The sequence below is a fragment of the Pseudorca crassidens genome, chromosome 4 (genome assembly GCF_039906515.1).
Source record: "Pseudorca crassidens isolate mPseCra1 chromosome 4, mPseCra1.hap1, whole genome shotgun sequence".
Taxonomy (NCBI): Eukaryota; Metazoa; Chordata; class Mammalia; order Artiodactyla; family Delphinidae; genus Pseudorca; species Pseudorca crassidens.
In genome coordinates this window covers 22,686,229-22,711,687 of record NC_090299.1, presented here as the reverse complement: position 1 = coordinate 22,711,687, position 25,459 = coordinate 22,686,229, and the positions used below count along the sequence as shown (strand labels likewise).

The 25,459-nt window shown below is 37.3% G+C and overlaps 1 protein-coding gene across 3 annotated transcripts in view; it reads left to right on the top strand.

Annotated features, from left to right (window-relative positions):
* Positions 1-25,459, top strand: part of LOC137223463 (bifunctional heparan sulfate N-deacetylase/N-sulfotransferase 3) — a 155,184-nt gene that overhangs the window by 32,863 nt on the left and 96,862 nt on the right. The window lies entirely within an intron of this gene.

Here is a 25,459-nt window from a genome sequence, read left to right as displayed (position 1 = left end):
TAAGGGGTTTCCCTGGTGGCGCAGTGGTTGAGAGTCTGCCTGCCGGTGCAGGGGACACGGGTTCGTGCCCCGGTCTGGGAAGATCCCACATGGCACGGAGCGGCTGGGCCTGTGAGCCATGGCCGCTGAGCCTGCGCGTCCGGAGCCTGTGCTCCGCAACGGGAGAGGCCACAGCAGTGAGAGGCCCACGTACCGCAAAAAAAAAAAGAAAGAAAGATGGTAAGAAAACAGCAGGTTTGAGATCTATTTTGGAGATATCACTGAAAGAACTTGCCGGTGGATGGTATGTGGGGAGCTTTAAGAAAGGGTTGAATCAAGGATAACTCCTAAGATTTTGGCTTGACAGTGGTATGTACCCTGAGTTGGGGACCACAGAGAGAAGAGGAGTATCCTGCAGTGGCTGTGAGGGCAGGCACTGTGGACACAGGCTGAGCTGGAATCGCATCTTCATCACTACTAGCTTTGGATAATTAATTAGCCTCTGTGCCTCAGTTTCCTTTTGGGTAAAATTAGACCCATCATAGCACCCATCTCATAGATGTGCCCGAAGGATTAAATAACTAAATAATTTAATTAAATAATTATAAGCACTTAGGACAGTGCCTGTCTCCTGGTGTTAGTTACTATTAAGGGAGAAAAATTAAGAGCTCTCTTTCGGACTTGTTTACGATGTTTTTTAGGTGTCCAAGCAGAGATGTGCAGGAGGTTGGGCATGCAGGCTTAGAGTTCAGGGAGAGGTCAGGCGGAAAGATATAAATCGAGAGCTGATTAGTATATTGATGGCGTTTAAAGTCCTGGCACTGGATGAAATCACCTAGGAAAAGACAGTAGAGAAAAGAATAAAACAGGACCCGCCCTGGGCTGCTTCACCATTAAGGTCACAGCTCTGATAAATTTAGATGTCAGAGAAATGGCTGAGAGTCTGAATGAATTCTATCTCACTTGTTATTTTTAGATACATCTTTTTCCTAAATTAACTCATAAAAGTCTCATTCTGGATCACAAACTGTCCTCCATTTCCCATTTCACATGTATGCTTTTCCATCAGATTATAGGCTCCTCATGGTAAGATTATCTGGCATACATTTTTTTTTTTTTTTTTTTTTTTTTTTTTTGGCTGCATTGGGTCTTCGTTTCTGTGTGAGGGCTTTCTCCAGTTGCGGTGAGCGGGGGCCACTCTTCATCGCGGTGCGCAGGCCTCTCACTATCGCGGCCTCTCTTGTTGCGGAGCACAGGCTCCAGACGCGCAGGCTCAGTAATTGTGGCTCACGGGCCCAGTTGCTCCGCGGCATGTGGGATCTTCCCAGACCAGGGTTCGAACCCGTGTCCCCTGCATTGGCAGGCAGACTCTCAACGACTGCGCCACCAGGGAAGCCCTGGCATACATTTTTCATGTCCTTCTCTGTCCCTATTACAGAGTAATACACAAAGGCGCTCTCAATAAATGTCTCTTGGATATCAGATATTTAAAGAATTATAATGAATAATTTGTCTTTTCCATCTTACCATATGAACTACTGGTTGCTGAGGACATGAATTTTTTGCTCTAAGGAAGAACATTAACTGAAAGAGTTTAATTGAAAAAAAAAGAAATATGACCCCTTTGGAAAACCAAACAGGAATCCAGGCTCATGAATAAATGTATCTTCCTAGCACCTACCTTTCTCTATTGCATAAGGAAGAGATTTAAAATGAAAAGATAATGAGGTTTTGGACTAAAGCAAACGTGTGCTCAAATCTCAGATCCATGCAAGTCGTGAGACCTGAACAAGTTACTCAACCTTTCTGAACCCCAGTCGCCTCATCGTTAAAGTAGGGATGATGATAATACCTACCTAATAAAATTTGAAGAAGTTTAAAGGAGACTGTGCTTTGCATACTCACATGTTGATTTCCTTTTCTCTCCTACAAATTATACTGCCTTATCTTCTAAAAACTAATTCAACTTGACAGCCCTTAAACACAGTATCGCTTAACTGAGAATGGCCTCTGATAAAGGTTTGGAACTTGTTTCAGTCAGTTAGATTTAAATCTCACTATGGTGAGATTGCATGTGAGTTTTATTTCATTCTTAATTCTACAGTGAATAGGCATTTCTTTAACTTTTTAAACTATAAAGAAAATAATTTGGCATATTCAAGTACTCAACATCTTAAACAGATATTACCTTTTTGCTGTATCTGATTTAAATCTTTTTGTTGTTACTGTGGAAGAAATAAAATATTTCAGATACAGGGAAAAGCACCCCCCCAATTCCTTTCCCCTTCTTCCTCATTCCCCCCAGAGGTAACCACTGTCCTGAAGATGGTGTGTATCATTCCCAAACAAGCTTTTATATTTTCTACTATGTATGTATATATATATATATAAACAACATATTATTTTTTCTTTTTAGATTTTATATGAATGGTATCATCGTCTATTAATCATTCTGCAATTTCTTCACTCAATACTATATTTTTGAGATTTATTCATGGTTATAATTAAAATCTAATTCATTAATATTAAAAAAAATTATACTGCCTTATATATTTTTTTTAAAACCTTATGGAAGGTTTTTTGCACTTATGCATTCATTATTCTCCGTATTCATCACAATTACGTACATATAAAATGCAGTTTTTTTTTAAATGATGCATGCAAGTAGTATATTATGTGTTATCTGTAGATATAAAAGTACATTGAATTATAAAAATGTGCTGTTTAGTTTTACATAAATGAATTTACTCATTTCTAAATCAAATATATATATATATGACAAGATCTTTCATATGTAACAAGTGAGACTTGTTACGTGTGTAGTAATTTGTGCTTTTTTTTCCTTTTGTTTTATTCTTTTCCATTGTAGGCTACCACAAGACACTGAGTGTAACTCCCTGTGCTACACAGCAGATCCCTGCTGCTTACCCACCCCATATATAGCACTGTGTATATGCCAATCCCAAACTCCCAATCCATCTATCCCCCCCTCCCACTATTCCCTTTGGTAACCACAAGCCTGCCCTCCACATCTGTGAGTCCATTTCTGTTTTGTAAATAAGTTCATATAAGTTATTTACAAATATATATATTTACAAAATATATAAGTTTATATATTTTGTAAATGTATATTTTTATAAAATATATAAGTTTATATATTTTGTAAATATATATATCACATCTTCTTTATCCATTCATCTGTTGATGGATATTAGGTTGCTTCCATGTATTGGCTATTGTAAATAGTGCTGCTATGAATATTTGGGTGCATGTAATATCTTTTCGAACCATAGTTTTGTCTGGATATATGCCCAGTAGTGGGATTGCAGGATCATATGGTAGCTCTATTTTTAGTTTTTTAAGGAATCTCCATACTGTTTTCCATAGCGGCTGCAGCAACTTACATTCCCACCAAGAGTGTAGGCGGGTTCCATTTTCTCCACACCCTCTCCAGCATTTATTATCTGTAGACTTTTTTGATGATGGCCATTCTGACCGGTGTGAGGTGATACCTCATTGTAGTTTTGATTTGCATTTCTCTAATAATTAGCGATATTGAGCATATTTTCATGTGCCTATTGGCCATCTGTATGTCTTCTTTGGAAAAATGTCTATTCAGATCCTCTGGTTTTTTGTTTTGTTTTGTTTTGTTCTTTTGCGGTACACGGGCCTCTCACTGTTGTGGCCTCTCCCGTTGCGGAGCACAGGCTCCGGACGCGCAGGCTCAGTGGCCATGGCTCACGGGCCCAGCCGCTCTGCGGCATGTGGGATCTTCCCGGACCGGGGCACGAACCCATGTCCCCTGCATCGGCAGGCGGACTCTCAACCACTGCGCCACCAGGGAAGCCCAGATCCTCTGTTTTTTAATTGGGTTGTTTTTAGTGATTTTTTGTTTGTTATAGTGTTGTATGTGTTCTTTATATATTTTGGATATGCATCCCTTATCAGGTATATAATTTGCAAATATTTTCTTCCATTCAGTAGGTTACCTTTTCATTTTGTTTATGGTTTCCTTTGCTGTGCAGAAGCCTTTTAGTTTGATGTAGTCCCACTTGCTTACTTTTGCTTTTGTTGCCTTCACATTTGGAATCAAATCCAAAAAAATCATCAGCAAGACCAATGTCAAGGAGCTTACCACCTGTTTTCTTCTAGGAACTTTATGGTTTCAGGTCTTACATGCAAGTCCTTAACCATTTTGAGTTAATTTTTGTGAGTGATGTAAAATATTAGTCTAATTTCATTCCTTTGCATGTCAATGTTCATTTCCAACACCATTTATTGAAGACACTTTCCTTTCCCCATTGTATATTTTTAGCTCCTTTGTTGTAAATTAATTCACCATATATGGGTGGGTTTATTTCTGGGCTCTCCATTCTATTCCATTTATCTATGTGTCTGTGCTTATGGAATACCATACTGTTTTGATTACTATAGCTTTGTAATATAGTTTGAAATAAGGGAGCATGACACCACCAACTTTGTTCTTTCTCAAGATTGCTTTGGCTATTTAGAGTCTTTTGTGGTTCCATATAAATTTTAGAGTTGTCTGCTCTCTTTGTTTGAAAAATTCCATTGGAATTTTGATAGGAATTGCACTGATTCTTTAGATTGCTTTGGGTAGTGTGGACATGTAAACAATTTTAATTTTTCCAATCCATGAGCACAGACTTTCCATTTATTTGTGTCTTCTTCACTTTCTTTCACTAACATCTTGTAGTTTTCAATGTACAGGTCTTTTATCTCCCTGGTTAAATTTATTACTAGGATTTTATTCTTTTGATGCAATTGCAAAGGGAATTGTTTCCTTTATTTCTCTTTCTGATAGTTCATTATTAGTGTATAGAAATACAATAGATTTTTGTGTGTCAATTTTATATCCTGCAACTTTACTGAATTCATTTATTCTAACAGTTTTTTGATGGAGTCATTAGGGTTGTCTATATATATGTCACTGGCAAAGAGTAACAGTTTTACTTCTTCCTTTCCAATTTAGATGACATTTTTTTCCTCACCTAATTGTTCTGGCTGGGACTTTCAATCCTATGTTGAATAAAAGTGGTGGGACTGGACATCCTTGTCTTGCTCCTGATATTAGAGGAAAGGCTTCCAGCTTCTCACCATTGAGTATATCCACTTTGTTGAGAGTTTTTATCATAAATGGATGTTGAATTTTGTCAACATTTTTCTGCATCTATTGAGATAATCACATGACTTTTATCCTTTATTTTGTTAATGTGGTGTATCACATTGACTGATTTGTGAATGTTGAACCATCCTTGCATCCCTGGTAAAAATCCCACTTGATCAGGGTGTATGATCCTTTTAATGTATTGTTGTATTCTTTGGTTTGCTAATATTTTTGTTGGAGATTTTTGCATGTATGTTCATCAGAGATATTGGCCTGTAATTTTCTTTTTTGGTGGTGTCCTTGTCTGGTTTTTGTATCAGGGTAATGCTGGCCTCATAAAATAAGTTTTGAAAGCATTCCCTCTTCTGCAGCTTTTTGAAGAGTTTGAGAAGGAAAGGTATTAAATCTGCTTTGAATGTTTGGTATACTTCACCAGTGAAACCATCTGGTCCTGGACTTTTGTTTGTTGGGATGTTTTGATTACTGATTCAGTCTTCTTACTAGCAATCAGTCATTTCAAATTTTCTATTTCTTCGTGATTCAGTCTTGGAAGATTGTATGTTTCTAAAAATTTTTTCATTTCTTCTAGGTTGTCCAATTTGTTGGCCTATAATTGTTCATAGTAGTCTCTTATGATCCTTTGTAATTTATTGGTATCAGTTGTAACTTCTCCTCTTTCATTTCTGATTTTATTTATTTGAGCCTTCTCTCTTTTTTTCTTAGTGAGTCTCACTAAATGTTTGTCAATTTTGTTTCTTTTCAAAGAACCAGCTCTTAGTTTCATTGATCTTTTCTACTGTCTTTCTAGTCTCTATTTGTTTACAATCTGATTTTAGTTATTTCCTTCCTTCTGCTAACTTTGCACTTCATTTGTTCTTCTTTTTCTAGTTTTTTTAGGTGTAAAGTTAATTTGTTTATTTGAGATTTTTCTAGTTTCTTGAGATAGGCCTGTATTGCTATGACAGTCCTTCTTAGAACTGTTTTTGCTGCATTCCAGAGATTTTGGTGTGTTGTATTTTTCATTTGTCTCAAGGCATTTTTTCATTTCTCCTTTGATTTCTTCATTAACACATTGGTTGTTCAGTAGCATGTTGTTTAATCTCCACATATTTGTGATTTTTCCAGTTTTCTTTCTGTAATTGATTTTTAGTTTCATAGTATTGTGGTTGGAAAAGATGCTTTATATGATTTCAGTCTTCTTAAATTTATTTAGACTTGTTTTGTGGCTGAGCATATGATCTATCCTGGAGAATGTTCCATGTGTACTTGAGAAGATACAATGTGTATTCTGTTGCTTTTGGATAGAATGTTTCATATATATCTATTAGGTCAACCTGATGTTCAAGGGGTGTCCCGTGTGTGGCCTGCACTTGCCTGTTGGCTTTAGCAAGGCAGCAGGAGAGTACAGGGCTGGGGCATGCCTGCCAGTTTTATCAAGGCAGTGGGAAAACACAGGGCTGGGACATAACCAGCCAGTTTTAGCAAGAGCAGGAGAGCTCAGGGGCGGGGCATGCTTGCTGGCTTTAGTGGGGCAGCCTAGAGAGCTGTGACTACATGCCCGCCAGAGCTAGCAAGGAAGAAAGAGAGTGAACAAATGACACCTGCCAGTGCCCAGGGAGAGTCACTCCAGGCCCTGCCCCTCCAACAGATGCTTTAAGATTAGCAAATGAATCTCTTTCACATGTGATCTAGGTGCTTTTCAAACTGCTGCTTTTGTGCTGGGTCCTGGGGCCAGTAAGTCTGTGCATGAGCACTTTAAAAGCAGAATCTCAGTTCCCTACAGCTCTGTGGGGTTCTAGGACATAAACCTTGTTGGTTTTAAAAGCCAGATGTTTGGGGGGCTTGTCTTTCCAGTGCAGATCCCAAGGGTTGGGGTGCCTGACATGTGGCACAAACCTCTGGCTCCTCAAGAAGTGCCATTTTTGTGAGCTCCCTCCCAGCTGTAGGTTGCTGCACTGGATGGGAGGGGGGCACATTTGGTGAGACTGCATCTCTCTTTCTCCTACCCATCTCAGTGTGGCTCTTTTATCCTTTGTTGCGGAACAGTTCAGCTAGTTTTCAGGTCTTTTTCAGAGGGAATTATTCCATATGTAGCCGTAGACTTGGTGTGTCTGTGGGAGGAGGTGAGTTCAGGATCTTACTATGCTGCCATCTTGAACCACCTCCTCAGCACCTTGCACTTGTCTGGCTTGCAGAAAATTGCAGCTGGGGTTAAGAGCTACATCTGTGCTGGCCAGTAATTTGTTGCTTTTTTTGTTTTGGTTTGGTTTGGTTTGGTTGGTTTTTTTCACTTGAAGTATAGTTGATGTACAATATCATGTAAGTTACAGGTGTACAACAGAGTAATTCACAATTTTTTAAGGTTATACTCCATTTATAGTTATCATAAAATATTGGCTATATTCCCCATGTTATACAGTATGTCCTTGTAGCTTATTTTGTACATTATAGTTTGTACCTCTTAATCCCCTACTGCTATATTGCCCCTCCCCCTTCCCTCTCCCCACTGGTAACCACTAGTTTGTTCTCTATATCTGTGAGTCTGCTTCTCTTTTGTTTTAGTCACTAGTTGTACTTTTTAGATTCCACTTATAAGTGATAATGTACGGTATTTGTCTTTCCCTGTCTGACTTATTTCACTTAGCATAATATCCTCCAAGTCCATCCATGTTGCTGCAAATGGCAAATTTTCATTCTTTTTATGGTTGAGTAGTATTCTGTTGTATATGTATACCACGTCTTCTTTATCCATTCATCTGTTGATGTACACTTAGGTTGTTGCCATATCTTGGCAATTGTAAATAATGCTGCTATGAACATTGGGGTGCATGTATCTTTTCAAATTGGTGTTTTTGTTTTCTTCAGATATATACCTAGGAGTGGAATTGCTGGGTCATATGGTAGCTCTATTTTTAGTTTTTTGAGAAACCTCCATAATGTTTTCCACAGTGGCTGCACCAATTTACATTCCCATCAACAGTGTACAAGGGTTCCACATCCTTGCGACATTCGTTATTTATGTTCCTTTTGATGATAGCCATTCTGACAGGTGTGAGGTGGTATCTCATTGTGCTTTTGATTTGCATTTACCTGATGATTAGTGATGTTGAGCATCTTTTCATGTGCCTGTTGACCATCTGCATTTCCTCTTTGGAAAAATGTCTATTCAGGTCTTCTGCCCATTTTTTTTTTTTTTTTTTTGCGGTACGTGGGCCTCTCACTGTTGTTGCCTCTCCTGTTGCGGAGCACAGGCTCCGGACGCGCAGGCTCAGCGGCCATGGCTCACAGGCCTAGCTGCTCCGCGGCATGTGGGATCTTCCTGGACCGGGGCACGAACCCGCGTCCCCTGCATCAGCAGGCGGACTCTCAACCACTGCGCCACCAGGGAAGCCCTTCTGCCCATTTTTAAATTAGGTTGTTTGTTTCTTTAAAACAGACTTAGCAAGATCCACAGTCAAGGCCTGTTATGGTCTCATTATTGCCTGCCCCCCAGAGGATGAACTCTGTTAATGAAGTACAATTAAAGTGAAAAAAATGCCTCTTTGCTATATCCCCATTAAGCTTTACTTACTGTTGCCTGTTAACAATTTATTAACTATGAATTATAATTCATAGTAAATTAACCCTTCTTTCTCCGCTCAATTTGCCAGAAAAAATAGTTGCGTAAAGTTATAAACCAGCCTACTGGCTTCATGAGAATACAGATATTAAACTATTTCCTGCAGCTTTGAACCTCAGAAGAATTTAACAGCTTTTGTGAATCCAGTACTGGCACTCATTTTTAAGCCAGGAGCAAACATATAAATCATGTGCAGCACAGTGTACCTGTCTTTAGAAAGCTGTTTACAGTCATGTATATTTATTAGTTTTCCATGGTTTCAGGCAATATGTTTTCTTTGCCCTTTCCTGTTTTTCTGTATGCACACACACACACATTTCTATCCCAAAGCCCCTCTGGTTCATCGTGAAACATGGCCTTCCGGAATGATTATTTTTCCCACGTACATCCTTGTTTAGTTGCTTTAGATAGCACCTTAAATAAACTGGATCTTTTCCTGTCCTTGCATGTTTACAATTTTCCCTTCTCCATTTGTTAAGAACTAGGAAGGGTCAGAGATTTCATCCTGTTTGCAAGCCAGCAAGTCAGCCTGCCACAGTCTCAGGGATGCTAAGAAGGTACAAGATTTCTGAGTCAGAGAGAAAGTAAATTATTACTCACAGCAATAGTAACAGCCTGAGTATCACATTTGAGCTGGTTCTCCAAGTCCCACTTCCTACAGGGTGATGTGAAAAGGTCTAGTTGATTCACACCTGCACATGCAGTGGGTTGCATTACAGGAGAGGAACCCTAATGTTGAGGAACCTGAATCTTTTATAATGAGTGGTATCCTGCGTGACCTTTGCATGGCACGGCGGGGGGGGGGGGGGGGGGGGGGGCGGGGGGGGGGTAGATAAGATCTTGTTTATACTGGAAAGTAAGCAACTTGCCCTTTGCTCTGAAGGAAGATACTATCTCTGTTTTACAAAGCTGTCTGTTCTTGAAAAGACAGCTCCAAGCAAGGGCAGTCAATGCCTCTGCTCACAAGACATGCAGGCATGCAAGAATACCATGGAGAATTGTCTTCCAACACCATGAAGCTTTTCTTCATGGACTTGTGTTACATTTTATTAATGTTTTCAATACATGCTTTTAACGTTAAGGTGGATTTAGTGCTATGAACATATAATTCCCAAATCACATAAGTCCTCTTGCAAAGGAATACCCCATATTCTTTTTTTAAACTAAATTAAAATTCAGGTTTTTTTGTTTTTCCTGCGGTATGCGGGCCTCTCACTGTTGTGGCCTCTCCCGTTGCGGAGCACAGGCCCCGGACGCACAGGCTCAGCGGCCATGGCTCACGGGCCCAGCTGCTCCGTGGCATGTGGGATCTTCCCGGACCGGGGCACGAACCCGTGTCCCCTGCATCGGCAGGCGGACTCTCAACCACTGCGCCACCAGGGAAGCCCTAAAATTCAGTTTTTAATTTCTGCTTAATTTACTTAACCTCTGTGTGCCTCAGTTTCCTTATGTGTGTAATGAATTAATAGTATCTACTTGTTGAATAGATTGAGATAATCCAATAACAATGAGTTACTGAATAGGTTACGTGAGATTGTCCATCCTTAGCACAGAGCCTAGTAAACATTAAGTGCCCATTGCTCAATAAATGTTAGCTTTAATTAGAACTGGCTATAAATGCAGTTTGATGAGAGGTACTTAAAACACCTCCTTCACTACACTAACACCATTGGACCCACTTCCAAATGTATCTTGGGGGTGCTGCTTTGCCTTTTGTTGTTGTTGAAGCATTTATCGGGAATAGGGAGAGAAAAAAGGAACTAGCATTTTTGAAGACCTGTTATGTGTTTTAGGTTAATTATTTGTTTTTATTTGTTTTGCGGGGATTTTTTGGGGTTTTTTTTTAATTGAAGTATAATTGATTTACAGTGTTGTGTTTCAGGTGTGCAGCAAAGTGATTCCCTTTTATATATATATATATTCTTTTATATGTATATTATTTTTCAGATTCTTTTCACTTATAGGTTATTACAGAATATTGAGTATAGTTCCCTGTGCTATACAGTAGGTCTTTGTTGGTTAACTATTTTATAAGTATATAGTAGTGTGTATGTGTTATTCCCAAACTCCTAATTTATCCCTCCCCAAGGTTGATTATTTGATCTAGTGCTTCCATGAATTGTTTCAATCATTCTTCATTGCGTTCTCATAAAGGAGGTATGATTTTACAAAAAAGTAGACTGCGACTCAGACTTATCAAGGTCATACCGCTTGTAAATGGAAGAGCAGGGGTAAACCCCTGTATGACTAGTCTGACTCTGTGCCTTTTTAAGTTTTAACTATTCGATCTTACTTCCCCCAACTATCTCCCTATCTTTAGGAACAATAATATATGCAACCTGCTAGGTTTGAGCTGGACTTGTGGCCTAAATGCCACTTTTTGTACCATGGCCTACTGCCAGATTCATAGGCTCAATCAACATGTTTTTCTCAGTCGTTTTGAATATATGATTCCTGGTTTGGGTCATTTTCAAATCTCTCTCAGAAATCTTAATGACCGTGTGACATTTTTGAGAAATGCAAGCATGACAACTTCTGTAGTATGTTGGCTTTTTTAAGAGCCATTACATTAAACAGAAATTATAAAAGTAAATTATGATAAGCCTGCAATAATAACAAAACCCTCATTCAGGTAAATCATACAAACTCACTTTTAACTCTAGAAGATAGACTCCTAATGCTACACTAAAACAAACAAAGGTCAACTGCCTTTTTAAGAGTTCCATAGAAATTTTTTTCTTAGCAACCCTGCACGGAAAATCGATTATACATTTTTTAAAGCAACTCATATAAAAATCAGGCTGTGGAAAATAATGATTGCTTCTTAACACTGGAATAAAGTTTGCTATAGATTTGCTGCAGAATTAAGGTTCTGTATTTTCTGAAATCTTTATTGACAGTAGTGGACCATATCCAAAGTCTTCTGCAATAATACTTTGAGCTCTCTCAGAAATTCACCACTTCAAGAAAACTTCAAAATAAAATTTTTGAAAAGTCTGTTAGAAAAGTTTAGACAACAGTCCAGAACTACCAAAGAAATTTAGAATTCATATATAATCTTAACAGATATGAAGGTGGGAAAAGTACTAATAGAAACTGTTCTGGTGCTATAATTGAAAGTAGTTATATAGTCCCTGAAAATAATAAATGGATGTTATAATATAGGGAAAGCCAGTGAACCAGCATAACACACAGAGTGATAAGTGAGTGAAAAAAGCATTGCAGCCTTTTGTTGGTAACGTTGTTTAATCCAGGATCCTACTCCCACTCACACTGATCGCTCTTGGTTCCTGTCAACAACTTCGTACATGCGCCGCCCTTGTTGTTTTCTGCTCTGCCCCCCTATAAATTTTTTAGAGGAAAAAACAACAGATACATAACATGGCCTTGTGAGAAAACCAGAACATAAAGCCATGAAATGAAGAATTTCACTCTGTCAACCTGTTCAGCTTTCCCTAGGAGTTCAATTACTGTATTGGCTTTTATCTGTTCCACTGAGCATTTACTGAGAACATCGGCTATTATGGACTACCACCTAGATACTTGGCCATACTGTTACTTCGCATTTATCTGAAATCCTTTCAGGGATTTCAACAGAGACTTTTATTCTGTTCCATAGCACTACCATCTGTAGGAAAGTTTGATTTTACTTGAATGAGATAGTGAGTAGTCACTTATTTTCTCAGGAACGTACTCTTCCTCTACTGTGGCTATTTCTAAAAATTTCTGTGACTTTCTCATACCCATAACTCCTCTGTCCCTTTCATACAATGTACTTAATATTTCAATTTGAGCCTCTTGGAATCAAGTCTCATTCCAAGAGCTTGTTTAAAATCTGCGCTATTTTTAATTTATGAGTAGTTGAGGGAATTTCTCTTTTCACTGAGTTATGAAGTAAAGACTGAGATTCAAACAATGTAGTAAAATCTTTTCAAAGTTCTCCTTTGATTCATTGACGTGATCCAGATCCTCATGTGTTCATCTCCCTAGAAACTCTCATTTTAGGAGATTTTTTTCAGTACCCCAACATCTTAAAACTTAGTCATTCAGACACCACCCACCCGCCCTCTGACACCTTCTTCCTGATTGAAAGAGGCATTTATGTATATGAGTCACCTCCTGCCAGCTTCACAGGAATTACATAAAAGCAATCTGCCTACCAGCTTGGCCTGAGGACAGAAAATCACATTTCATGTCAATGTGAAAGACAATCTTGCTTGTGGAAAATCACAATAGAGGACTTTTAAGACCTTGACTCTCAGGATATCAAGCCTTAATCTATACTCTATACTATAAATGAGTGAACTTATAAATGCTGTACTTTCATCAGTTTGGTCTAAGCTTCTTCCATTTTAAATGCTTTTTTTGTGATAGATAAGTGAAAGGCTAAGTCATACGCAAGAAAGGTTACATAAATATATACTCATACACACACAGAAAGGGAGGGAGAGAATATAGATCAATAAATAAACATACAAACAAACCACACTATGTTTCCTCAGCAATACAAAAATATTAGTGTGGGAAGATTTAAAAGACATGGTTTGTGACAGGAAAGTCTGTTTCATAGTCTTAAAAAAAATTGAAAGACTTTTCTGTATAAGATATTATACTTGGAAAGCATATTAGTCAAGATATTTTTCATTTTCTTGTCTCTAGACAAAACAGCTTATACCATATGGAAATATGGGTTTAAATCCCCTATTCTGCCTCTTATTTGCTGTGTGGGTTTAGCAAGTCACTTCACATATCTGAGCCTTACTTTCCTTAAATTTAAAGTGGCAATAATAGTGCTTACCCTGACTCTCTTAAGTTGTTGTAAAGGTCGGGTGAGATGATAAGTGAAAGCTTTTTGAGAATTATAAGCAATAATACAAATGTAAAGTTATATTATCTTTATCTCAGACTCAGAATTGCAGCATTCTAGTATCTTCAGTCATTATTCTCTTGGTGGCACAAAATACACAGTGCCAGTTAAGTCTTTCTCTCTTTTGTATCCTTTGTAGTTTTTGGCATTTCTCAGGGGTGGCGATGGGACCCTGAGTTGGCTGCAGTTGTGAGGATCAGTAGAAAGGCTGGGAAAGTCATAATAACCCTTTCTAGCTGATAGAGGATCCTGGGAGGTCCCATGTATTCCATATTCTCTTCCTTTCTTTCTTACCAGCCCACCCCTACCCCGCATTCACAAATTCATGGAACCTCAAAGAAAGTGCCATTGAGGCTATCCAGACAGCCTACCGTAATATCTCAGAGTATGCATTTCTCTCAGCCATGAGTAGCCCTAATCAATTCCATACCATCCTAGGAATTCAGTGTGTGACACCAATCAGAAACTGTTCTGTTTGCTGAAGAGTAAGCAGAATTATTTTCTCCTGCAGAAATGGTTACTCCTTTGCTATAAAAATATGTATTGAGGGCTTCCCTGGTGGCGCAGTGGTTGAGAGTCCGCCTGCCGATGCAGGGGACACGGGTTCGTGCCCCGGTCCGGGAAGATCCCACATGCCGCGGAGCGGCTGGGCCCGTGAGCCGCGGCCACTGAGCCTGCGCGTACGGAGCCTGTGCTCCGCAACGGGAGAGGCCACAACAGTGAGAGGCCCGCATACCGTAAAAAAAAAAAAAAATATATATATATATATATATGTATTGATACACAGAGCAGTATTTATATTAGACAAAAAAATTAAACAATCTAAATGTACAACAGTAGTATAAAACGGTTCAATAAATTATAGTATATCCATTTGATGTAATATTCAGCATCCATTAAAAATTTTGGTTTTGGATGGTTAATGTGACAGGAGAAAGCTCATGATATACTGTTAAATGGAAAAGGCAAAATTCAAAACTCTGTATTTTTAATCATAATTGATACAGTTCTAATTTTTACTTTATGGCTCTAATTTCACTTATACATCTATATATCTACATATACATAGGTATATGTAGTTATTGGTAAAAATGGGATGGGATTACATCATAATATTAATTTATCCTGAGAGGTAGATTTATTAGTGATTTTAATTTTTTTTAATTAGGAAAAGATGTGATATTTTAAAGATAATCACTGACACGTAGAATTGTGAATTAGCCTGCTAAATATATTCAAAGTTTTGGAACACTTAAGTACCATTTTTCAATAATCAGACCATTTCTGACAGTACACATCTATGTTCTTAGGGTTCTTAGATTGGAGGAGACCAGTAAATAATACCTCTGCACGTGGCAGTGATCAGCTACCTCCTCCATGGCCAAAGTAGTTTGCATATCAGAGAGTGTTTGCTTGCCCAGAATACATGTGGTTTTCTGAATTTGGTACTGGAATATTGATTTAGATTATTATGATTAGATTTTAGGTATTATTACAGCATTTTAGACATGTTGCACATAAAGGATAAAGCATTTTAGACATGTTGCACATAAAGTATTATTTTATATCATTTTATATAAATGTTCATAGGAACAATAGACTATACCAGTTATAAATAGAATAATGATGAATAAAAACATTCTAGCAATGAAGAGTTTAACAAAAAGGATATGATTTAAGAATATTACTGGGAAAAGAAAAGAATATTACTGAGTATTCAAGCTTCCTGCACAAAAGCATATTTTGAAAAGACAGAAATAATGGGTGAATATATAACATTGTTCTCATAGACACTCCCAAAATCTGTTTCATAAAAGCAATGTAAAACATAAGAAATATTACTACTTAACTTTATAAATTATTATCTAGAAATAAACTTCCCTCTTCACTATACATAATCATAATATTAGTAGCTGCCATCTGTTTCAATATATCTTTTATGTGTTTTAATGTTTATTTCCAGAACATTGAATAAATATGTAAAATGCCAAGTCAAGCCTGCAAAATCAGAGCTAATTCAATAATTTGAGTCAATGTATTGTAGTTGATTTAGAGGTTAGTTAACAGGTACTGAATTTGCTTCCGAGGTCTAATCATAGGATAGATTGTTTGGGTTTTTTCCTATTAAATATTGTAAATGTAAATTTTAAAAAAACAATCTAGAATCACAAAGTAAAGTTCAAGTGTAGTTTGGGGATTTTATTTTCAGGGAGATAAAAAGAAAAAATTTCTAACTTTAAGAATAAAGCAGTGAACACACAAGAAATGATTTTAAGATGGATTTTTGAATACATATTTTCACCATTGAAAGGAGGAAAATAAGAGAATGAAATGAAGTAAGATGGATGAAGAAGAAAGATAAGATCTAAGGGGAAGGAAAGATAGGAAGAGCCAACTAGAATATTCAGCTGAGTAGAAGAAATAAGCAAGAAGCAGGGGAGAAAGAAGGGTAGGAGGATACTGAAGGTAAATAAAATGAGGGGAAAAAAATCTTCAAGAAATAAATGAGATCTCAAGATGATGGAGTACGAAGACCCTGAACTCACCTCCTTTCATGGGCACACCAAAATTACAACTACCTACAGAGCAACTATCTATAGAACAACCTGAAGAGTAGCAGAAAAGATCTTCCACAACTGAAGATATAAAGAAGGAGCTACAACAGGATGGGTAGGAAGGGCAGAGATGCTATCTAGTCAAGACCCACACCCCCTGGTTGATGACCCACAAACAGGAGTTCCTCCCCTCCCCAAGGAGTGAGATGTCTGAGCCCCATATCAAGCTCCCCAGCCGAGGGGTCCTGCACTATGAAGACAAGCCCTTAGAAAGTCAGACTTTGAAAACCAGCAGAGCTTACATTCAGGAGAGCCAAAGTTCTATAGGATAATGAGACTCTGTGTTTAAAGGACATGCACAAAGGGCTCCCACAAAATCTCACACAGTCCAAGTCCCAGTGTTGAGGCAGTAATTTGAGAAGTGCCTGGGTCAGAACCACTGGCTGATATTGGAGAGCCTCCCAGAGAGGCAAAAGGCAGCTGAGACTCCCCATGAGACTCTGGCAACAGCCGTCTTTGAGATGTCATTGTACAGTGCTGACATGGGCACTGGCAAGCGCCGTTTTGGAATCCACCTTCTAGCCCATTATCATGGGAGACTTGCCCTGTCCACCAGCAGGGCCTTGGCAACCAGCTGGGCCAGGAACCAGCTCCACCCACCAGCATAGCCACGATAGTCGGCCCTGATACAACAGAAGGGCACACATACAGCCCACATAGGAGACACCTCTGTAACATCTATCTTAGGTGGCCAGCAGGGAACTTTCTGCTGGTCCCCATAACATGTCTCGTACATAAGGCTACTTCTCCGAGATTGGAAGACATAACACCACTATCTAATACATAGAAAAAAAAAAACAGAGAATTATACAAAATGAGGAGATGAAGGAATATGTTCCATATGATGGAACAAGACAAAATCCCAGGTAAAAACATTAACCAAAATGGAGATAAGCAATATACCCAATAAAGAGCTCAAGGTAATGATCATAAAGATGCTCACTGATCTCAGGAGAAGAATGGATGAACACAGTGAAAACAAGAAAGAATTAGAAAATATAAGAAAGAACCCATCAGAGCTGAAGAATACAATAAATGGGATGAAAAATATACTAGAGGATATCAACAATAGATTAGACGATACAGAAGAACAGATTAGCAATCGGAAAGACAAGAGTAGTGGAAATCACCCAAGCTAAACAGAAAAGAGAAAAAAATTGTTTTGATAAGAATGGCTTAAGAGAATTCTGGGACAATATCAAGCATATTAACATTCACATTATAGGGTCCCAGAAGAAGAAGAGACGAGAAGACAGCAGAAAACATTTTTTAAGAAAAAATAGCTGGGGACTTCCCTGGTGTCCAGTGGTTAAGAATCCACCTTCCAATGCAGGGGACATGGGTTCGATCCCTGGTTGGGGAACTAAGATCCCACATGCCATGAGGCAACTAAGCCTGTGCGCTCTAGAGTCCGCACACCACAACTGGAGAGCCTGCATGCCACAACTACTGAGCCCATATGCTCTGGAGCCCACACGCCACAACTAGAGAGGATCCTGCGCACCACAACCAGAGAGAAGCCTGCGTGCCGCAACAAAGAGCCCGTGCACCGCAATGAAAGATCCCACATGCCTCAGTGAAGATCCCACAACTAAGACCCGATGCAGCCAAATAAATAAATATTAAAGAAAAAAAAGAAAGGAAAAATAGCTGAAAATATCCCTAACCCTGGGAAGGAAATAGACATCCAGTTTCAAGAAGCACAGAGAGTCCCCAAGAAGATGAAGTCAAAGAGGTCCACACCAATACACATTTTAACTAAAATTAAAGAGAGAATCTTAAAATCAGCATGAGAAAAAACAACTAGTTATGTACAGGGAAACTGCCCTAAGACCATGAGCTGACTTTTCAGCAGATGCTTTGCAGGCTAGAAGAGAGTAGCATGATAATTCAAAATGCCAAAAGGAAAAAACCTACAACCAAGAATATTCTAACCATTAAGGTTAAAGTTCACAGTTGAAGGAGACAAAGTGTTTTACAGATGAGCAAATGCTGAAAGAGTTCATCACTGCTAAACTGGCCTTACAAGAAATGTTAAAGGCACTTTACTGTGCAGAAAAGAAAAAGCCACAACTAGAAATAAGAAAAGTATGAAAGGAAAAATATGATTGATAAAAGCAAACATAGCAAAGGTAGTGGATTAATCACATGTAAACTAGTAGGAAGGTTAAAAGACAGAAGTAGTAAAATGATCTATATCTACAATAATCTATATCTACAATAATTAAAGGATACATAAAATAAAAAGATGTAAAATATGACATCAAAGACATAAAATCTGGGGGGGGGGTAAAAATATAAGGCTGTTAGAAGGTGTTTGAGCTTAAGAGATCATCAGCTTAAAATAAGCATACATAAATGTTGTTATATATAAACCTCATGGTAACCACAAACCAAAAACCTATAATAGATACATAAAAAATAAGGAGAAAGGAATCCAAACATAACACTAACAATAGTCATCAAATCATAAGGGAAGAGGGCAAGAGAAGAAGAAAAGAACAAAGAACTACAAAAAAAATAGAAAACAATAAAAAATGGCAATAAATACATACCTATCAATAATTACTTTAAATGTAAAGGGACTAAATGCTCCAATCAAAGGATATAGAGTTGAATGGATTAAAAAACAAGACCCAAATATATATGCCTACAAGAGACTCATTTCAGATTTAAAACACAGACTATCAGTGAGGGAATGAAAAAAGATATTCCATGCAAATGGAAACAAAATGAAAGCTGGGATTGCAATACTTGTATTAGACAAAATAGAGTTTAGAACAAAGACTGTAACAAGAGACAAAGGAGGGCTTACATAATGATAAAGGGATCAATCCAACAAAAAGCTATAACATTTGTAAGTATATATGCAAACACCTGTAAGTATATAGAAGCACCTAAATACATAAAGCATATATTAACAGACATAAAGGAAGAAATTGACAGTAACACAATAATAGTAGGGGACAATGGACAGATCATCCAGACAGAAAATCACTAAGGAAACACTGGCCTTAAATGATACATTAGATAAAATTGACTTAATAGATATATATATAGAACATTCCATCCAAAAGCAGAATACACATTCTTTTCAAGAGCACATGGAACTTTCTGTAGAATAGATCACATGCTAGGCCACAAAAAAAGTCTCAGTAAATTTAAGAAAATTGAAATCATAGCAAGCATTCTGACCACAATACTGAGACTAGAAATCAACTAAAAGAAAAAAACACAAAAAATAAAAATGTGAATGCTAAACAATATGCCACTAAACAACCAATGGGTCATTGAAGAAATCAAAGAGGAAATTTAAAAATACTTGAAATAAATGAAAATGGAATCGCAGCATTCCAAAATCTATGGGAAGCAGCAGAACAGTTCTAACAGGGAAGTTTAGAGAGATATAGGCTTACCCCAGGAACAAGAAAATCTCAAATAAGCAATCTAACCTTACACCTAAAGGAACTAGGAAAAGAAGAACAAACAAAACCCAACATCAGTAAAAGGAAGGAAATAATAAAGATCTGAGTAGAAATAAATGAAATAGAGACTAAAAAAACAACAGAATAAAATCAATGAAACTAATAGCTGCTTTTTGGAAAAGATAAACAAAATTGATGAACCTTAGCTACACTCATCAAGAATAAAAGAGAGAGGGCCCAAATAAATAAAATCAGAAATAAAAGAGGAGAAGGTACAACTGGCATCACAGAAATACAAAGGATCCTAAGAGATTACTAGGAACAGCTATATGCCAACATATTGGGCAAACTATTAGAAATGGAAATATTCCTAGAAATGTATAATCTCACAGATTGAATCAGGAAGAAATAGAAAATCTGAACAGAATAGTAATGAAATTGAATCAGTAATCCAAAAAATTCCAACAAAAAAATTTCCAGGACCAGACGGCTTCACAGGTGAATTCTATCAAACATTTAAAGAAGAGTTAACATCTCTTTCGAACTATTCCAAAAAACTGAAGAGGAGAGAACACTTCTAAATTCATTCTATGAGGCCAGCATCAACCTGATACCAAAACCTGACAAAGACACCACAAAAAAAGGAATATTACACGCCAGTATCACTGATGAACATAGATGCAAAAATCTTAAAAAAGTATTAGCAAACAGAATTCAACAATACATTAAAAAGATCATACACCATGATCAAGCAGGATTTTTTTTTTTTTTTTTTTGTGGTACGCGGGCCTCTCACTGTTGTGTCCTCTCCCGTTGTGGAGCACAGGCTCAGGACGCGCAGGCTCAGCGGTCATGGCTCACGGGCCTAGCCGCTCCGTGGCATGTGGGATCTTCCCGGACCGTGGCACGAACCCGTGTCCCCTGCATCAGCAGGCAGACTCTCAACCACTGCACCACCAGGGAAGCCCAATCGAGCGGAATTTTTACCAGGGATGGAAGGATGGTTCAAAATCCACAAATCAATCAATGTTATACACCACATTAACAAAATAAAGGATAAAAATCACATAATCATCTCACTAGATGCCAAAAAAACTTGTGACAAAATTCAACATGCATTTATGATAAAAACTCTCAACAAAGCGGTTATAGAGGGAATGTACCTCAACATAATCAAGGCCGTATATGACAAACCCACAGCCAACATCAGAACCAACCGTGAAGGTTAAAAGCTTTTCCTCTAAGATCAGGAACAAGACAAAGATATGCCCCTCTCACAACATAGTATCAGAAGTCTGAGCCACAGCAATTAGACAAAAAAAAAGGAATAAAAGGAATCCAAATTGGAAAGGAAGAAGCAAAACTGTCACTGTTTGATACTTTATATAGAAACCCCTAAAGGCTCCACCAAAAAAACTATTATAACTAATAAATGAATTCAAAAAAGTTTCAGGATACAAAATCAGTGCAAAAATCAGTTGCATTTCTAGACACTAGTAATGAACTATCAGAGAAATTAAGAAAAGGATTCCCTTTACAATTGCATCAAAAAGAATAAAATACCTAGGAGTAAACCTAACCAAGAAGGCAAAAGTCTTGTACTCCAAAGACTAAGATATTGATGAAAGAAATTAAAGATTACACAAACAAATGGAAAGATATACTGTGCTCATGGATTGGAAGAATTAATATTGTTAAAATCTCCAGAGTACCCAAGGCAATCTACCGATTCAGTGCAAATCCTATCAAAAAACCAATGACATTTTTCACAGAACTAGAACAAATAACTCTAAAATTTGCGTGGAACCCCAAATAACCAAAACAATTTTGAGAAAGAACAGAGCTGAAGGTATCATGCTCCCTAATTTCATGCAGTCCTACAAAGCTACAGTAATCAAAATATTATGGTACTGGCACAAAAACAGACACATAGAACAATGGAACAGAATAGAGAACACAGAAATAAACCACACTTAGATGGTCAATTAATCTATGACAAAGGAGACAAGAATATAAAATGGGGAATAGACAGCCTCTTTAATAAATGGTGCTTGGAAAACTATATGCAAAAGGATCAAACTGGAGCACTTTCTCATACCATATACAGAAATAAACTCAATATGGATTAAAGACTTAAATGTAAGACCTGAAACCATAAAACTTCTAGAAAAAAACATAGGCAGTACTTTCTTTGACATCAGTCTTAACAATATTTTTTGGATGTATCTCCTCAGGCAAGGAAAACAAACATAAAAAGAAACAAGTAGTACTATATCAAACCAAAAGCTTTTTGAAGAAAACCATCAACAAAATGAAAAGGCAGACTACTGAATGGTAGAAGATATTTGTAAATAACATATCCAATAAGGGTTTGATATCCAAAATATATTAAAAATTCATGAAACTCAATACCATACCAAAAAAAAACTCCAATCCATTTAAAAATGGGAAGAGGATCTGAATAGACATTATTCCAAAGAAGACATACAGATGGCCAACAAACACATGAAAAGATGTCTGTCAGAATAGCTACCATCAAAATGACAAGAAATAACAAGTGCTAGAGAGGATATGGAGAAAAGGGAACCCTCATATACTATTGGTGGGATTGTAAATTGGTGCAGCCACTATAGAAAACAGTATGAAGCTTCCTCAAAAACTTAAAAATAGAACTGCCATATCATCCAGCAATTTCACTTCTGAGTATTTACCCAAAGAAAACAAAAACACTAATTCAAAAACATATGTGCAAAAGACCACCCTCAGAATGGGAGAACATATTTGCAAACGAAGCAACTGACAAAGGATTAATCTCCAAAATATACAAGCAGCTCACGCAGCTCAATATCAAAAAAACAAACAACCCAATCCAAAAATGGGCAGAAGACCTAATCAGACATTTCTCCAAAGAAGATATACAGATTGCCAACAAACACATGAAAGGATGGTCAACATCACTAACCATTAGAGAAATGCAAATCAAAACTACAATGAGGTATCACCTCACACTGGTCAGAATGGCCATCATCAAAAAATTTACAAACAATAAATGCTGGAGAGGGTGTGGAGAAAAGGGAACCCTCTTGCACTGTTGGTGGGAATGTTCTCCACTATGGAGAACAGTTAAAAAAAAAACTAAAAAACTAAAAATAGTTTTCATTTTTCGTTTTAGTTTTTAGTTTTTAGTTTTTTAGTTTCCTTAAAAAACTAAAAATAGAACTACCATACAACCCAGCAGTTCTACTACTGGGCATATACCCTGAGAAAACCATAATTCAAAAAGTGTCATGTACCACAATATTCATTGAAGCTCTATTTACAATAGCCAGGACGTGGAAGCAACCTAAGTGTCCATTGACAGATGAATGGATAAAGATGTGGCACGTATATACTATGGAATGTTACTCAGCCATAAAAAGAAACAAAATTGAGTTATTTGTAGTGAGGTGGATGGACCTAGAGTCTGTCATACAGAGTGAAGTAAGTCAGAAAGAGAAAAACAAGTACCATATGCTAACACATATATATGGAATCTAAGAAAACAAAATGGTTCTGAAGAACCTAGGGGCAGGACAAGAATAAAGACGCAGATGTAGAGAATGGACTTGAGGACATGGGGAGAGGGAAAGGTAAGCTGGGACGAAGTGAGAGAGTGGCATTGACATTTATACACTACCAAGTGTAAAACAGGTAGCTAGTGGGAAGCAGCCACATAGCACAGGGAGATCAGCTCAGTGCTTTGTGACCACCTAGAGAGGTGGGATAGGGAGGGTGGGAGGGAGACGCAAGAGGGAGGGGATATGGGAATATATGTATATGTATAGCTGATTCACTTTGTTATACAGCAGAAACTAACACAACACTGTAAAGTAATTATACTCCAATAAAGATGTTAAAATAAATAAATAAAATAATTTTTAAAAATATGTGCACCCCTATGTTCATTGTAGTATTATTTATAATAGCCAAGATATGGAAGCAACCTAAGGTCCATTGATGGATGAATGGATAAAGAAGAGTGGTATGTATATACGGTAGAATATTAGCCGTAAAAAAGAGTGAAATCTTGCCATGGAACAGCATGGATGGATCTAGAGAGTATTATGCTAAGTGAAGTAAATAGACAGAGAAAGATAAATTCCATATGATCTCACTTATACATAGAGTCTAAAAAACAAAACAAAACAAAATGTAAACAGACTCGTAGATACTAAGAACAAATGGGTGATTGCCAAAGGGCAGGGGTGTGGGGGAAATGAGTGAAATACGTGAGGGAGATTAAGAAGTACAAACTTCTGATTATAAAATAAATAAGTCATGGGGATGTAATTTTCGCATAAGGAATATGGCCAGTAATACTGTAACAACTTTGTGTGGGGACAGATGGTTGCTAGACTTCAGGTGTTGATCATTTCATAGTATAAATGTCAAATCACTATTTTATACTCCTGAAGCTAACATAATATTGTATGCCAACTATATTTCAATTAAAAAAAAAGTAGATGAGATATATATAATATACAGCTATAGATATACAGATATAGATAATTATAGATATAATTATCAGTAATATATAATTATATACATATTAATATATAATATATTGCTGATAATATTTTTTTAACCTTTATTGGAGTATAGTTGCTTTACAATGTTGTGTTAGCTTCTACTGCACAGCAAAATGAATCAGCCATACATATACATATATCCCCTCCCTTTTGAATTTCCCTCCCAGTTAGGACACCACAGTGCATTAAGTAGAGTTCCCTGTGCTATACAGTATGTTCTCATCAGCTGTCTATTTTATACATAGTATCAATAGTGTATATGTGTCAATCCCAATCTCCCAGTTCCTCCCACCCTACCCGTTTCCCCCATGGTATCCATATATTTGTTCTCTACGTCTGTGTCTCTATTTCTGCTTGGCAAATAAGGTCATCTATACCATTTTTCTAGATTCCACGTATATGCATTAATATACAATATTTGTTTTTCTCTTTCTGACTTACTTCACTCTGTATGACACTCTAGGTCCATCCATGTCTCTACAAATTACCCAGTTTTGTTCCTTTTTATGGCTGCATAGTATTCCATTGTATATATGTACCACATCTTCTTCATCCATTTTACGCCACTTTTAAAAAAATTTATCAAGAACTCCCATATATATTATCTCTTTAATATTCCTCATCATAATTCTATGAGTTAGATAATTGTCTCGACTTTAATAAATGAAGGGAAAAGTTCAGAGAGATGATATGTATTATCTATCAATAACAACAACCATATTAGGAGTAGTAACAGTAGCAGCATCAATAATAGAGGGATGGCAACTAATAACTGTTGAACACATACAATCATGAGAGGGTCTCTGAATAATATGTATATCTGTTTATACCCAAAAAAACATTGAGACTGTGAACATGATGGGGCAGAGCTTCCAGATATCAGCTACACTATTAAGAAAAGATTTTGCTGTGGATCCAGCAGTACTATGGAAGGGTGGGGAAAGATTTGGTGTGGTAGAGTAAAAAGAGTACCCAGTATGGAATCAGGTGATCTATATCCTTAACCTTGGATCCACCACTAATTTTATCTTTGAAAATGGGCAAGTCATTTCTCCTTAGTTTCTTCATGTATAAAAGAATTGTTGACTAAGATCCTTTACAGGTCTACCATATAGTGTTACTTTTTGCCTCACTGAGGTGGGCACTCAACTACCAGAGTCTGGGGGAGGGGGAGAGAGGAATACAAGAATGTGAACTTAAATAAGAATGAGAAAGAAAAGGAGGACAAGGAGAAGAAAAGAAGTCCATTAAATACTCA